General features: G+C 41.2%; 1 long non-coding RNA gene across 2 annotated transcripts; it reads left to right on the forward strand.

Moving 5' to 3' along the window:
• The first annotated feature begins 582 nt into the window (after window positions 1–582).
• LOC124717064 lies at window positions 583–7,854 on the forward strand. 2 transcript variants are annotated; one of them, XR_007005704.1, is made up of 3 exons: window positions 583–643; window positions 4,746–5,035; window positions 7,347–7,854. It is a non-coding gene; the product is annotated as an uncharacterized LOC124717064 (long non-coding RNA). The 2 variants fall into 2 exon arrangements; XR_007005705.1 differs by lacking the exons at window positions 583–643; window positions 4,746–5,035 and adding an exon at window positions 2,178–2,238.
• Window positions 7,855–13,221: the final 5,367 nt, after the last annotated feature.

Consider the following 13,221-nt stretch of genomic DNA (forward strand, 5'->3'; position numbering starts at 1 on the left):
GTTTTGCTTGTGTATTGATATCCTCTTCCAGAAAAAGACATACAATGCTTTGTTTGAGAACACAGATTATTGGACAGAGATTTGAAAGAAGTTATGTCATGAATGCTTGGAAATGAGTTTTGAACAAAAGAGATATATCCTGTTGAGTTTTGGAGATTTCATTTGGCAAGTGTTTGTGGAATGGCAATGAGATTAAGTTGCTGGTAATCCCAAGCTCTTGAATGTCATGACATTGTCTGCGAGCTGGCACTTGGAATTTGTATGACATTAGCTGCCAGACTGCAGTGCTGTTGCACAGAAGGTTAGTGAGTGTGTACTTTTTGAGTGAGCAGACTAAACTGGTGGCCATGTGAGAAGATTTTCTCAGTGTGCTACTAACGTAATGGGTCTTACATGTTCATTGCAGCTATTTTCAGTGTATATCGATATAGACAAATGAACGCAATCCCATAATTGAATGTGAAACCCCATGTGGCACTAGAGTGAGATTTGAAATGGAAGTTTTCTAGAAGACGTCTGGCTGAATATATTCAAGTGATACTACAATTCCTGTGCATTGGAATTGTATACAAGGTTGACTCCCAAATTGCAATGTGTTGCCAAGCTACGTATCTACTGGTGTCAGCTCCCATTGGAAGTAAAGGTTTGTGAATATGTTTGCAGTTTGCTTGTGGAATTCGTTGACTAGTGTAAGAGCTAAGTAAATTGTGAAGGATCACTATTAGTTGTCCTTAGCTATTGTTAAATTTGTACTTTTGATATAGTCAGATCTGTTTAGTGTGATTATTTGCAGTAGGGTGTATTATCTTAAGCACAGGGCGTTGCATCTTTATACAGTGAGAAGTGGCACAGAGTTAGTGGAGAATAGCGTTGTTCTCTCAGAGTTCAGTATTTTGTGTGTTCATGAATAGTTGAGTACTAGGTGGGGGAAGAGAGCTACTATGAAAAATGACATAGTTTACTGAAGACACGGGCTATGTGTGTTAATTAGGTATATGATGAGTGTTTGAAATTCTTGACAAGAATTAGTAACTGTCATTTGCAGTTGTAAATAAGTGGCAGTGTAGAGTACAGTGTGTTGTTGTTATAGCAGTGCTTGAAACATTTGTTTTACATATAACATGCCTTGGTGATACGTGTCTTGCTTTGACAGGATGATCAATGCTAGTGAATATTATCGATTTCACCGATAGCGGATTAAGACAGTGAGGTTTTCACGCAGTGATGCGTTGGAGAAATTTGAGAGAGCAGAGCTAAGAGTTTTTGAAGCTTGTTGGGAAGTCGTATTTCATAGTTTGGTGCTTTTCTTGAGCCGGGTCCATTTACTATTTTTTATGCGGTGAAGAAGCAAAGCAGTGCGTTATCATTAGCATATGCTGAAGGCAGACTTGCAGTGGAGAATAGTTGCTGCACATTGAAGTACCAAAAGGAAATGTTGATGAGGTAAGGAATAGTGTTTGGATACAAAATGTTAGTCCAAAGTTATTTAAGGAATGAGAGGGAGATTGAAATTTAATTGTGCATGTTGTATTTGAAGTTATGCAAAGTTTGTGGAGGGTAAATTTGAATGTGACAGTGTCAGAGTGACAGGTTGAAGTTTCGAGGTAAGTGCGTGTCTTGCTAATTTTTGGATAGTTGCTCCTATTTACAGTGATGTGGTTAGTGTTTTAATACGGAAGACAATTTCTGTGTTACACCATGCTAATGACTGTTCTAGAAAAGTGTAGGAATGTTATCAGAAAATGTGTATGCTTCTATGGATAATAGTGAGAAAATATTTGGTTGTTCATTTGTTTAAATGATAATATGAATACATGACAGCATATGTGATGTCAACTTAATGCCTTGCCTGTTGGCCAGTATGTGCAACTGTTGATCAATCAATTACTCCTTTCAGTAATGATTGGGATTGCACATGGAGCTGAACAGAAAGTGGGTGCAAGCCACATATTACAAAATAACCTGAGGAGGATTGAAATACATGGAACTTGTTTCTGCTGTTGAATTGAGCTGATAAGTTGTTGAGGTGAAAGCATCGTTTGTGACTAGATGGGAGAAGAAAGAGCCCACAGAAGACTCTCTCTTGTTGTGAGAATTAAATGACTATAACCTGGAGAGACAATTGTTTCTCTCAGTGAGATGCCGTGTGAGAATGACGGGAACCGATTGTGCGGAATAGCATGGGCTGAGCTGCCAACTAATCCAGCGTAGGATGGAACCAAATTGGATGGATACTTGGTAATTGTACTTTGTGATTTTGTTTCAGAGAAAGTGGTCTTTGATAGAGATTGTGTTTTGTTATCACAGTATTTGGAGAATTGTGCTGCATAGTAAAGGCAGTTAGATTTTCGTTGTGTTAGATCTAATGATTAACCAAGAGGCACTAGTTGTGGATGTCAGCTCAGTTCATATACTGATTGACATCTTTTGTAGAATTGTCAGAGGGTAGCTCAACTCAAAGGTGTAACCCCTCGGTGATACATCAGCAGTTGTCGTTGCGATGGAGTTTTAAGTGTGTGTGTGTGTGTGTGTGTGTGTGTGTGTGTGTGTGTGTGTGTGTGTGTGTGTGTGTGTGAATTTTGAAAGTCCTAGGTATGGCAAATAATGTGTGTTTGCATTACTTCTTGGATTTTTGCTGTGTAATTTTTGTGGATTTTTGGTTGATTTAAGGATCAGTACGTGATAGAATGGCGAGTGTGAAGGTTTCTTCTGTTTTCTTTGTGTAGGCAAGTTCTTTAATACGCATTGTTAATGTGTTAGCTTCTACTCGTGTGATAACTAAAAGTAACAGATATTTTTTCGTCAGTGAGTCTGTGTTGTGAGAATAACGTTCATGTCTGATGGAGTGCACCTGCATCATTAGCTGTTGGAAAGAACTTGCAAATGGCAGCATGGTAACAACTGTCTAACAACAGGTGGAACGTGAATCTCTACTGTGGAAATGTGAAGATGACGTTTGATGTTGCTCCTTGATGGTAGAAGTGTGAATGGACATTTGAAGAAATACAAAAGTGATGCTGTACTGGAGGCATTGAAACATTAGACCAGTTAGAAGAAGAACACAACTGACTTTGTAGCGTGTGTTAGAGGCACAAGTGGAAGAACAGTATCAGTGTTGCTCAAACATAATTCAAATCGCGCGCCAAATCCAAGACAACCAATCAGAGACTGTGCTCGACATCTATTGAGCAGCCCAGAGAGCATCCCAGGGTGCCACAGAGAGCGTCCCAGAGTGCCTCAGGGAGCTAAAACACCAAGAAGAATCGCTTCTCGGCTTTTGGCAAGATCATTGTGTAGTATTTGTGGCCCTCAAAAGGGCCGATTTGAGAACTGCTTTCAATGATTATATAAAGTACAATCACCCACAATACGACAATCTTCCAAAGAAGAAGGACCACTAGCCTTCACCCATAAGTGAATACTACAATCGGAATTTATCTTACAACGCGTACGACAAGACAAAGACAAACTCCCATGCGGCAAAAGGTAGGAACCCTCACTAGCAATAATAATCTCTGAAACAGGTATAGTACGGTAAGCCAAGATTTCATGAGGGACACGGGGACAGTGGTTGTTTTGTTGATGCAGGCTAATTTGTGTTAGTTTTGCTTGTGTATTGATATCCTCTTCCAGAAAAAGACATACAATGCTTTGTTTGAGAACACAGATTATTGGACAGAGATTTGAAAGAAGTTATGTCATGAATGCATGGAAATGAGTTTTGAACAAAAGAGATATATCCTGTTGAGTTTTGGAGATTTCATTTGGCAAGTGTTAGTGGAACGGCAATGAGATTACGTTGCTGGTAATCCCAAACTCTTGAATGTCATGACATTGTCTGCGAGCTGGCACTTGGAATTTGTATGACATTAGCTGCCAGACTACAGTGCTGTTGCACAGGTTAGTGAGTGTGTACTTTTTGAGTGAGCAGACTAAACTGGTGGCCATGTGAGAAGACTTTCTCAGTGTGATACGAACGTAATGGGTCTTACATGTTCATTGCAGCTATTTTCAGTGTATATCGATATAGACAAATGAACGCAATCCCATAATTGAATGTGAAAACCCCATGTGGCACTAGAGCGAGACTTGAAATGGAAGTTTTCTAGAAGATGTCTGGCTGAATATATTCAAGTGATACTACAATTACTGTGCATTGGAATTGTATAGAGGGTTGACTCCCAAATTGCAATGTGTTGGGAAGCTGCGTATCTACTGGCGTCAGCTCCCATTGGAAGTAAAGGTTTGTGAATATGTTTGCAGTTTGCTTGTCGAATTCGTTGACTAGTGTAAGAGCTAAGTAAATTGTGAAGGATCACTATTAGTTGTCCTTAGCTATTGTTAAATTTGTACTTTTGATATAGTCAGATCTGTTTAGTGTGATTATTTGCAGTTGGGTGTACTATCTTAAGCACAGGGCGTTGCATCTTTATACAGTGAGAAGTGGCACAGAGTTAGTGGAGAATAGCGTTGTTCTCTCAGAGTTCAGTATTTTGTGTGTTCATGAATAGTTGAGTACTAGGTGGGGGAAGAGAGCTACTATGAAAAATGACATAGTTTACTTAAGACACGGGATATGTGTGTTAATTAGGTATATGATGAGTGTTTGAAATTCTTGAGATGAATTAGTAACTGTCATTTGCAGAAGTGGCAGTTTAGAGTACAGTGTGTTGTTATTATAGCAATGCTTGAAACATTTGTTTTACATATAACATGCCTTGGTGATACGTGTCTTGCTTCGACAGGATGATCGATGCTAGTGAATATTATCGATTTCACCGATAGCGGATTAAGACAGTGAGGTTTTCATGGAGTGATGCGTTGGAGAAATTTGAGGGAGCAGAGCTAAGAGTTTTTGAAGCTTGTTGGGAAGTCGTAATTCATAGTTTGGTGCTTTTCTTGAGCCGGGTCCATTTACTATTTTTTATGCGGTGAAGAAGCAAAGCAGTGCGTTATCATTAGCATATGCTGAAGGCAGACTTGCAGTGGAGAATAGTTGCTGCACATTGAAGTACCAAAAGGAAATGTTGATGAGGTAAGGAATAGTGTTTGGATACAAAAGTTTAGTCCTAAAGTTATTTAAGGAATGAGAGGGAGATTGAAATTTAATTGTGCGTGTTGTATTTGAAGTTATGCAAAGCTTGTGGAGGGTAAATTTGAATGTGACAGTGTCAGAGTGACAGGTTGAAGTTTTGAGGTACGTGCGTGTCTTGCTAATTTTTGGATAGTTGGTCCTATTTACAGTGTTGTGATTATTATTTTAATACGGAAGACAATTGCTGTGTTACACCATGCTAATGACTGTACTAGAAAAGTGTAGGAATGTTATCAGAAAATGTGCATGCTTCTATGGATAATAGTGAGAAAATAGTTGGTTGTTCATTTGTTTAAATGACAGCAAATGTGCTGTCAACTTAATGCCTTGCCTGTTGGCCAGTATGTGCAACTGTTGATCAATCAATTACTCCTTTCAGTAATGATGGGATTGCACATGGAGCTGAACAGAAAGTGGGTGTGAGCCACATATTACAAAATAACCTGAGGAGGATCGAAATACATGGAACTTGTTTCTGCTGTTGAATTGAGCTGATAAGTTGTTGAGGTGAAAGCATCGTTTGTGACTAGATGTGAGAAGAAAGAGCCCACAGAAGACTCTCTCTTGTTGTGAGAATTAAATGACTATAACTTGGAGAGACAATTGTTTACAAAGAGATAGAGGGGCTGGCCGGTACTTACCTCAGCTCAGTACAGCCGATAGATACACAAAAATGTACGTTCCTAGCTTTCGGAACAAATGTTCCTTCATCAGGGAGGAGAGAGGGGAAAGAAAGGGAAGAAGGGAAAGTAGATTCAGTTACTCACAACCCAGGTTATGAAGCAACAGGGAAAGGAAAACAGGGAGGGTAGCAAGGATGGAGGCATGGTTGTCAGAGGGAAGCCAAAGATATTCTACTGTAAGTACTGTGCTAGCTTCAAACCAAAGAGGATGCATACAGAAGTAAAGTGGTATATAGTATAAAGATAAACACAACTATGTAGGATGAAAAGATGCGTGAATGGCTAAAGAGGAAAGGGAAAGAGGAGAAGACTGAAGAGTAAATGGGAGTGAGGTGGTTTAACGTAGGTTCAGTCCAGGGGGATGGCGGGATGAAAGGATGTGTTGGAGTGCATTTCCCATCTCCGCAGTTCAGAGGGACTGGTGTTGGGTGGAAGAAGCCAAATGGCACATACAGTGTAGCAGGTTCCTAGGTCCCTAGAATTATGCTGGAGGGCATGCTCCGCTACTGGGTATTGGACATCTCCTAGGCGGACAGTTCGTCTGTGTCCGTTCATGCACTCAGCCAGTTTAGTTGTTGTCATACCGATGTGAAAGGCTGTGCAGTGCAGGCATGTCAGTTGATAAATGACATGTGTAGTTTCACATGTGGCCCTGCTTTGAATTGTGTATGTTTTACCATTTACACCACTTTCACGTACATTTCAATTCAACTACCCTTTTTGATACATGTTTACTCTAAAATACATGCTACTTTGTACTCTTTGTATCACCAACATTTTGAAAGCAACAGACGCCAAGCACATAAAAACATGGCACAGTCAGTTTCTGGAAACTGGCAGTGTTGCAAAGGGACACAGAGGTGGTCGGCGGCTCTCTGAAGAATAAGTCGAGAATATCTGCCAAACATTCCAATGAAGTCCACGAAAATCTGTTTGTCAAGCTTCATGGGAACATCAGATGCCTTGTGCAACTGTTCATAAAGTGCTCAGAAAGCAGTTGCATAAAGTGCTCAGAAAGCAGCTGCATCTGTATTCATAGAAGGTGCAGATATTGCAGGTCATAAAGCCTGATGTCAAGCAGCGACAACATGAATTTGCATGTGAAATGCTTAACCAAATTGACCAAAATCCTGTGTGCCTGTCAATTGTAATGTTTTCTGATGAGACCACATTCCGTGTCTCTTCAACTGTGAACAAGTGTAACGCTCAATTTTGGAGTTCACAGAATCCACACAGTGTCAGGGAAAAGGTACGAGATAGCCCGAAAGTGAATGTTTGGTGTGGCCGCATGTGTGACAAGATAATTGGACCGTTCTTCTTTGCTGAAACAACTGTGACAGGAATGACGTACCTAGACACCTAGACATGCTGGAGATCTTTGTCTTTCCCCAGGTTGAAGACTTGCAATCAAACCTTTGATTTCAGCAAGTTGGTGCTCCACCTCACTGGTCGCTTAATGTTCAGGAAGCTCTAAATGCAACATCTCTAGGACGCTGGGTTGGACGAGGTGCAACCATGAATTGGCTTCCATTTTCTGACATCACACAATTGGATTTTTTCTATTCCAGGAGAGGGTGATCACCACTGCTGTGCAGGACATTCAAGATCTCCATACTTGGATTGTGGAAGTCATTGACACCTTTCCTCCAGACACATTGCAGAGAATCTGGATGGAAATTGAAAACAGACCCGACATTCTTCGTGTCAGTGCAGGGGCTCACATGGGAGTGTTTTGATTTGTTGTTGTTGTAATTTTTTTCCCCCAAAGCTTATTTCACATACAACTTATTTTTGTGAAAAACGAAGTTATTTCATTTAGTTTTGTATATGGAACACATTTACAGTAGGGAATTTTGGTGTAGACACCCTGCACAGTGTAACTTAATCTTGAATTACTGTATGGCATTTTAAGTGCATATTTACATTGATAACTCCGTAAGGAATTGGCACTGCGTCCTCCTTCTGCATTGTATAAGTTTTGTTGTTTCTGTTTCAATTAACTGTTTCTGTTGCATATGCACAAATGTTTATTATTATTTGTTAATGCTCATGAAAGTAAATATATGTCTCAAGTCAGTTTTACCTTAGTTATTCTTACTGCTATAGATATTTAAAGAGTTACGCCACTATTTGTTTGTCAGATTGTCTTGAAGCAAATTTCTAATTCATTTTTGTACAGAATGAGTGTTTGACTACCCTACTATATTGATATTTTTATATACTGACAGTATAAAACATTTGAATTCACATAATGTAACAATCAGTGCAAGACAAGGACGTATCTCATGTAATTCCTTCAACATTCATAGGTAATTATTGTACCATAGTACATTACATAAATATACAAGTGATCACATCTGTTTGAGGGGAGACAGGGTTGTCGTTGCCCAGCGTATTGAAATATTTTCTGCTCTTATTTGTGAAACGAACATTACCAAGTGACTTACAACTTGCTGCTTTCATGAGACACTGCATGCATCATTTCTTACATCGCTTGGTTCTCACTCTCTCATTAAGAAGTTACTGTTACTATATTGTCCATGGTAATTATTATTCACACATACTTCATTATTTCATTTTGCATTCATCTTCACATGGGATAGTTGATGCTCTGTTGTGTACATAGTTCCGCGTAGTCAGCGCATACACAACTTTCCCAATAGAGCGCACCTCGCTGAGCACAACAGCGCAGGCGCAGCACTCGTCTGTCTCCGCACTACGAGATGGCGCTGTCTTAGAGATGGACCAAATTCTGCGTCCGCCGATCCGTGTATTAATATGTAACACAGCCAATGAGATTGCTGCTAACGTAGAACCTTTTCTCCTCACGGATCACACTCGCACAGTGATACCTGAACGCTCGAGGTATTATAACGAGTGTACAGACCTCCGATTAGTCAGTCTGCATTAGTCTGTGCCTCATAAGATTATCATATTCCTGTACATAACCATGAAGAGAAATGTATAGACACTTTGTCAAGTATCAGAGATATGTGAGAATAAGATTAACGTACCAAGACCAAAGGAACTTCAGATTGTCAATTGTAAATAGCATCCAGAATCAAGTTACGTAATATCTATGATTTTTATTATTTTAATAAATGTGTGTGAAAATTAATCAAGTTCTGTTCATCTGACCTAACGGCAGAAGATAAACACGCCACGATAAGACCACGAGACATTGCTGACACTCGCCTACTTCGTTAGAGCGACAAGTCAAATAATCTGATGGTGTGTGTACCAAAGGCCTTACAGTACGCACACCACATGCTCATTGACCAGATTGGAGTGGGTGGTGATGGTGGGAGGATGTATGAGACAGATCTTGCATTTAACAATACGAGAGAAGGAAAGTTGCTACTCATCATATAGCGGAGATGCTGAGCCGCGATAGGCACAATAAAAAGATTCACACAATCATAGCTTTCGGCCATTAAGGCCTTTGTCAGCAGTAGACACACATACACGCACGTGCGCACGCACGCACGCACGCACGCACACACACACACACTCACGCAAGTGCAACTTGCACACACACCTGCAGTCTCAGAGAGCTGAAACTACACAGTGAAGTTTCAGCTCTCTGAGACTGCAGATGCATGTGCAAGTTGCACTTGCGCGAGTGTGTGTGTGCGTGTGTGTGAATGTGTGTCTACTGCTGAAAAAGGCCTTAATGGCCAAAAGCTATGATTGTGTGAATCTTTTTATTGTGCCTATCGCGGCTCAGCAGCTCCGCTATATGGTGAGTAGTAACTTCCCTTCTCTCGTATTGTTACATTCTATCCTGGATTTTCCATTGTTAGATCTTGCATTTAGGTCTATTACAGGGACATGAGTCATGAGTGAAGGGGTTGGGTTGGGGGGGAAGGGGGGGGGGGGAATTCTGACTCAGTTCACTCCTCCATCCAATTGTGATTCAACTTCACTGCCTTCAAATCACCTCCTGCTAATTTCCACCTTGCCTCACCATCATTCCTCAAATCCCTCAACATGCAAGTTAACCTTACATTCACAGAAAGAACTGCAATCCACCACTTAAAAACTTATCCTGACCTAATAATCCTACATGCTGACAAAGGCTACACTACTGTGGTTTTGAACCGCAAGGATCACTCGGTGGGAGAACGCTGTGAGCTGTCAGATTTGTCCACCTACACACTACCTAACAGTGACACCATTCCGTAAACCCAGCAGGATCTCCAGTCTCTCCTCAGATCATTAGACCCATCCCAGAACCTCTCCCCCAAGCCTCTCTCTGTCTTCATCCCTCCCACTCACCGCACTTCTACCTTCTTCATGCCTCCTAAAGCCCATAAATCCAACCACCCAGGACACTTTGTTGTGGCCGGTTACCGTGCCCCCACGGAGAGAATCTCTGCTTTCATAGACCAACACTGGCCTGTTACCCACAACTTAGCCTCTATATAAAACACACTAGCCATCCCTCCACCAACTCTCCACAGTTCCTGTTCCTCTACCACATGATGCCCTGCTCATCACAGGTAATGCCACCTCCCTCTATACCAGGGGCGGGCAGACGTTTCACGTGGCTCATGAGCGCACAGCGCTGCACGTGTGCTGCTCGCGTGCAATCATCGACCGGGGCAGCGGAGACAGCAGGCACGTTGTGGCAGTGTAGTGCCAGGCTAACCTGCGGACATTGATGAGAAGCGACCACTTCATAGTGAACATTGTATTTCAAGAACCGAAAAACGCAGAATGAATCAAGGAAATGGAGAAGTGGTGGTTTGCTATTTTTTAGAAAGGAATGGAAGAATCATTTTTCCTTTGTGCAAAAACTTGAAAATTGGAAATGTTTAATATGTGGCAGTATTCTCTCTGGTCAGGGGAAGTTTAGTATTGAACATCATTATAATAAATTTCACAAGGACGAGTACAATTTACTGTCTGATTCTGAACGGATAGGGAAATTGGCTGAGCTTAGGAAGAGCGATCTGACGATAATAGATTAATCTGACGTAAGTTCCTGTTGCCACAAGATATCTGTGACTTTCTTTCATCATGTCTCTCATCTAACTCATATAACATTTTATGGAGCAATGTTTTCAGTTTTTCAGGACAGCAATGATAGCCTAGCAGTAAGTGCAAGTTATAAGATTGTGCTTAATATAGTGACAGCTGGAAAACAATTTGCTGAAGGTGAGTTTATAAAGGAGTGAATCAGTGACACTGCTGATTTACTTTGCCTACTGAATGCAAATTAGTTTCGAGCTATCACTCTTTCTCGGCGGACTGTAAGTTGTCGTATAAGTGCCATGGCAGGTGGCGTTTACCGTCAATTAAGGAGTTCAGTGCAGGAGTTTATTGCAGTTTCCATTGCACTTGATGAGCCCACAGATATTTCAGACACTGCGCAATTAGTGATTTGTGTTCGGGGCGTGGACACTGCTCTGCACATAACAGAGGATTTTTTAGATATGATATGTTTAAAAAGCACGACCACCAGCGCGGACATCCTAAAAGCCGTTGAAGAAGCTGTCGATTCAGCTGGCTTAAACTGAGAACGTTTGGTGTCAGTGACAACAGACGGAGCACCTGCAATGAAACGAGAATAAATGGGATTTGTTAGATTACTACGAAAAAAGCTACAGTGTATGGAAGAATCATTGTACAGCATGCACTGCATTTTGCACTAAGAAGTACTCTGTGCAAAAGCAGCAAAACTGGGGGACGTCATGCAAGTGGTTATTTGGACAGTTAATTATTTGAGATCCCATGGGCTTACACATAGACAGTTTAACACATGTTTAGCTGAAATTGGGGAAGAGTACGGTGACATACCATACCACAGTGAAGTCCGATGGCTTAGTCGTGGTAATGTACTCAAAAGATTTATTGAGCTGAGAATTCCAATAAATCAGATTTTAAAGGACAAAGGAAGGTACGACCGCAAGTTAGAAAGTCTAGAGTGGGTTGCCGACCTTGCATTTTTAGTGGACATTACTGAACACATGAATGCATTAAACACAAGTTTTCAAGGAGAAAATCAGCTGATTCGTGAAATGGCTGAAAAAGGTGCCAGCTTTCACTAGCATGCTTGAGCTGTGGGAACAACAGCTCTCGTCAGGAAACGCAATGCATTTCCCTACTCTGTTTACTGAGCGAGAACATAGTTGCAAACAATATGTTTCCGTACTTGGTGCAATAAAAGAGGAATTTCTCGAGCAATTTGGGGATATATCATACTTATCCCAAGCTTTTGAATGGTTCTCGAGACCATTTGTTGTTTCTTTAGATGATATTCATCCCAATTTGCAAATGGAATTAATAGATCTACAGTGCAAGTCTCGTCTGAGAAACAAGTTCCTTCTGGCAAGACGTGTAATAGACTTTTATCACGACTTTCCACAGCAAGAAATTCCTCGTCTCCATCATGAAGCCGCGGAGATAATGTCAATGTTTAGCGCGACATAAGATTGTGAGAGATTTTTTTCTGTTACGAAAATTAATAAGTCTCGGTTAAGAGCAAACATCAGTTACGAAAATTTACATAACTATTTGTGTTTGTCTGTATGTAGAAATTTTGTACAGACATTGAACGTATTGTAAACTCCACCTGTCATAATTAAATAAAACATATCGTAGGTAATAGGTACTTTTTCAAACCATGATTTCTTTCAAGCACTCCTGCTAACCTTATTCCTTCATTCAATAAAGCAGACTAGGAAACAAAACGCATTACAGAGGAAGTAGCTGAGAGACGGTATGGTGGGGAGGGGAGAGAAGTGGGTGGCCAGCTTGCCCCTGTGTGCACGCAGAACACCGGTTAACTGCACACGTGCAAGTGCACCGCACACGAGCAGGATTTCTGCCCACCCCTGCTCTATACTAACATCCCTAATGCCAGTGGCCTTGCCACTATTAAAGACTACCTTTCCCAAAACCTACAGCCTCCTTCTTAGTTGCCATAACCAACTGTACTTCCACCCACAACTCTTCTGCTTTGAATGTGTCACCTACAAACAAATCTGGGATATGACAATGGGCACCCACATGGCATTATCCTTATGCCATCCTATTCATGGGTCATCTAGAGAAATTCTTCCTAGCCACCCATCCAAAACCCCCTATCAGGTTCAGATTCATTTATGACATTTTTGTGATATGGACATCCTATCCACATTCCTCCAGAACCTCAACACCTCCCACATTTGCTTCACTTGGTCCTCCTCCACCCAACAAGCCACCTTCCTCCTTCCTCAATGTTGCCTCCACCTCAAAGATGCCTACTTCAGTATCTCTGTCCATATCAAATCTACAGATCACCACCACCACCACCTCCACTTTGACAGCTGCTACTCATTCTGTATAAAGAAGTCTCTTCCACACAGCTTTGCCACCCGTGGCCATAATGTCTCTAGTGACAAGAAGGCTCTCTCGAAATATACTAATGGTCTCACTGAGACCTCACACAGCCTTGTA

This window comes from Schistocerca piceifrons, chromosome 9 (assembly GCF_021461385.2).
Source record: "Schistocerca piceifrons isolate TAMUIC-IGC-003096 chromosome 9, iqSchPice1.1, whole genome shotgun sequence".
NCBI classification, from domain to species: Eukaryota; Metazoa; Arthropoda; class Insecta; order Orthoptera; family Acrididae; genus Schistocerca; species Schistocerca piceifrons.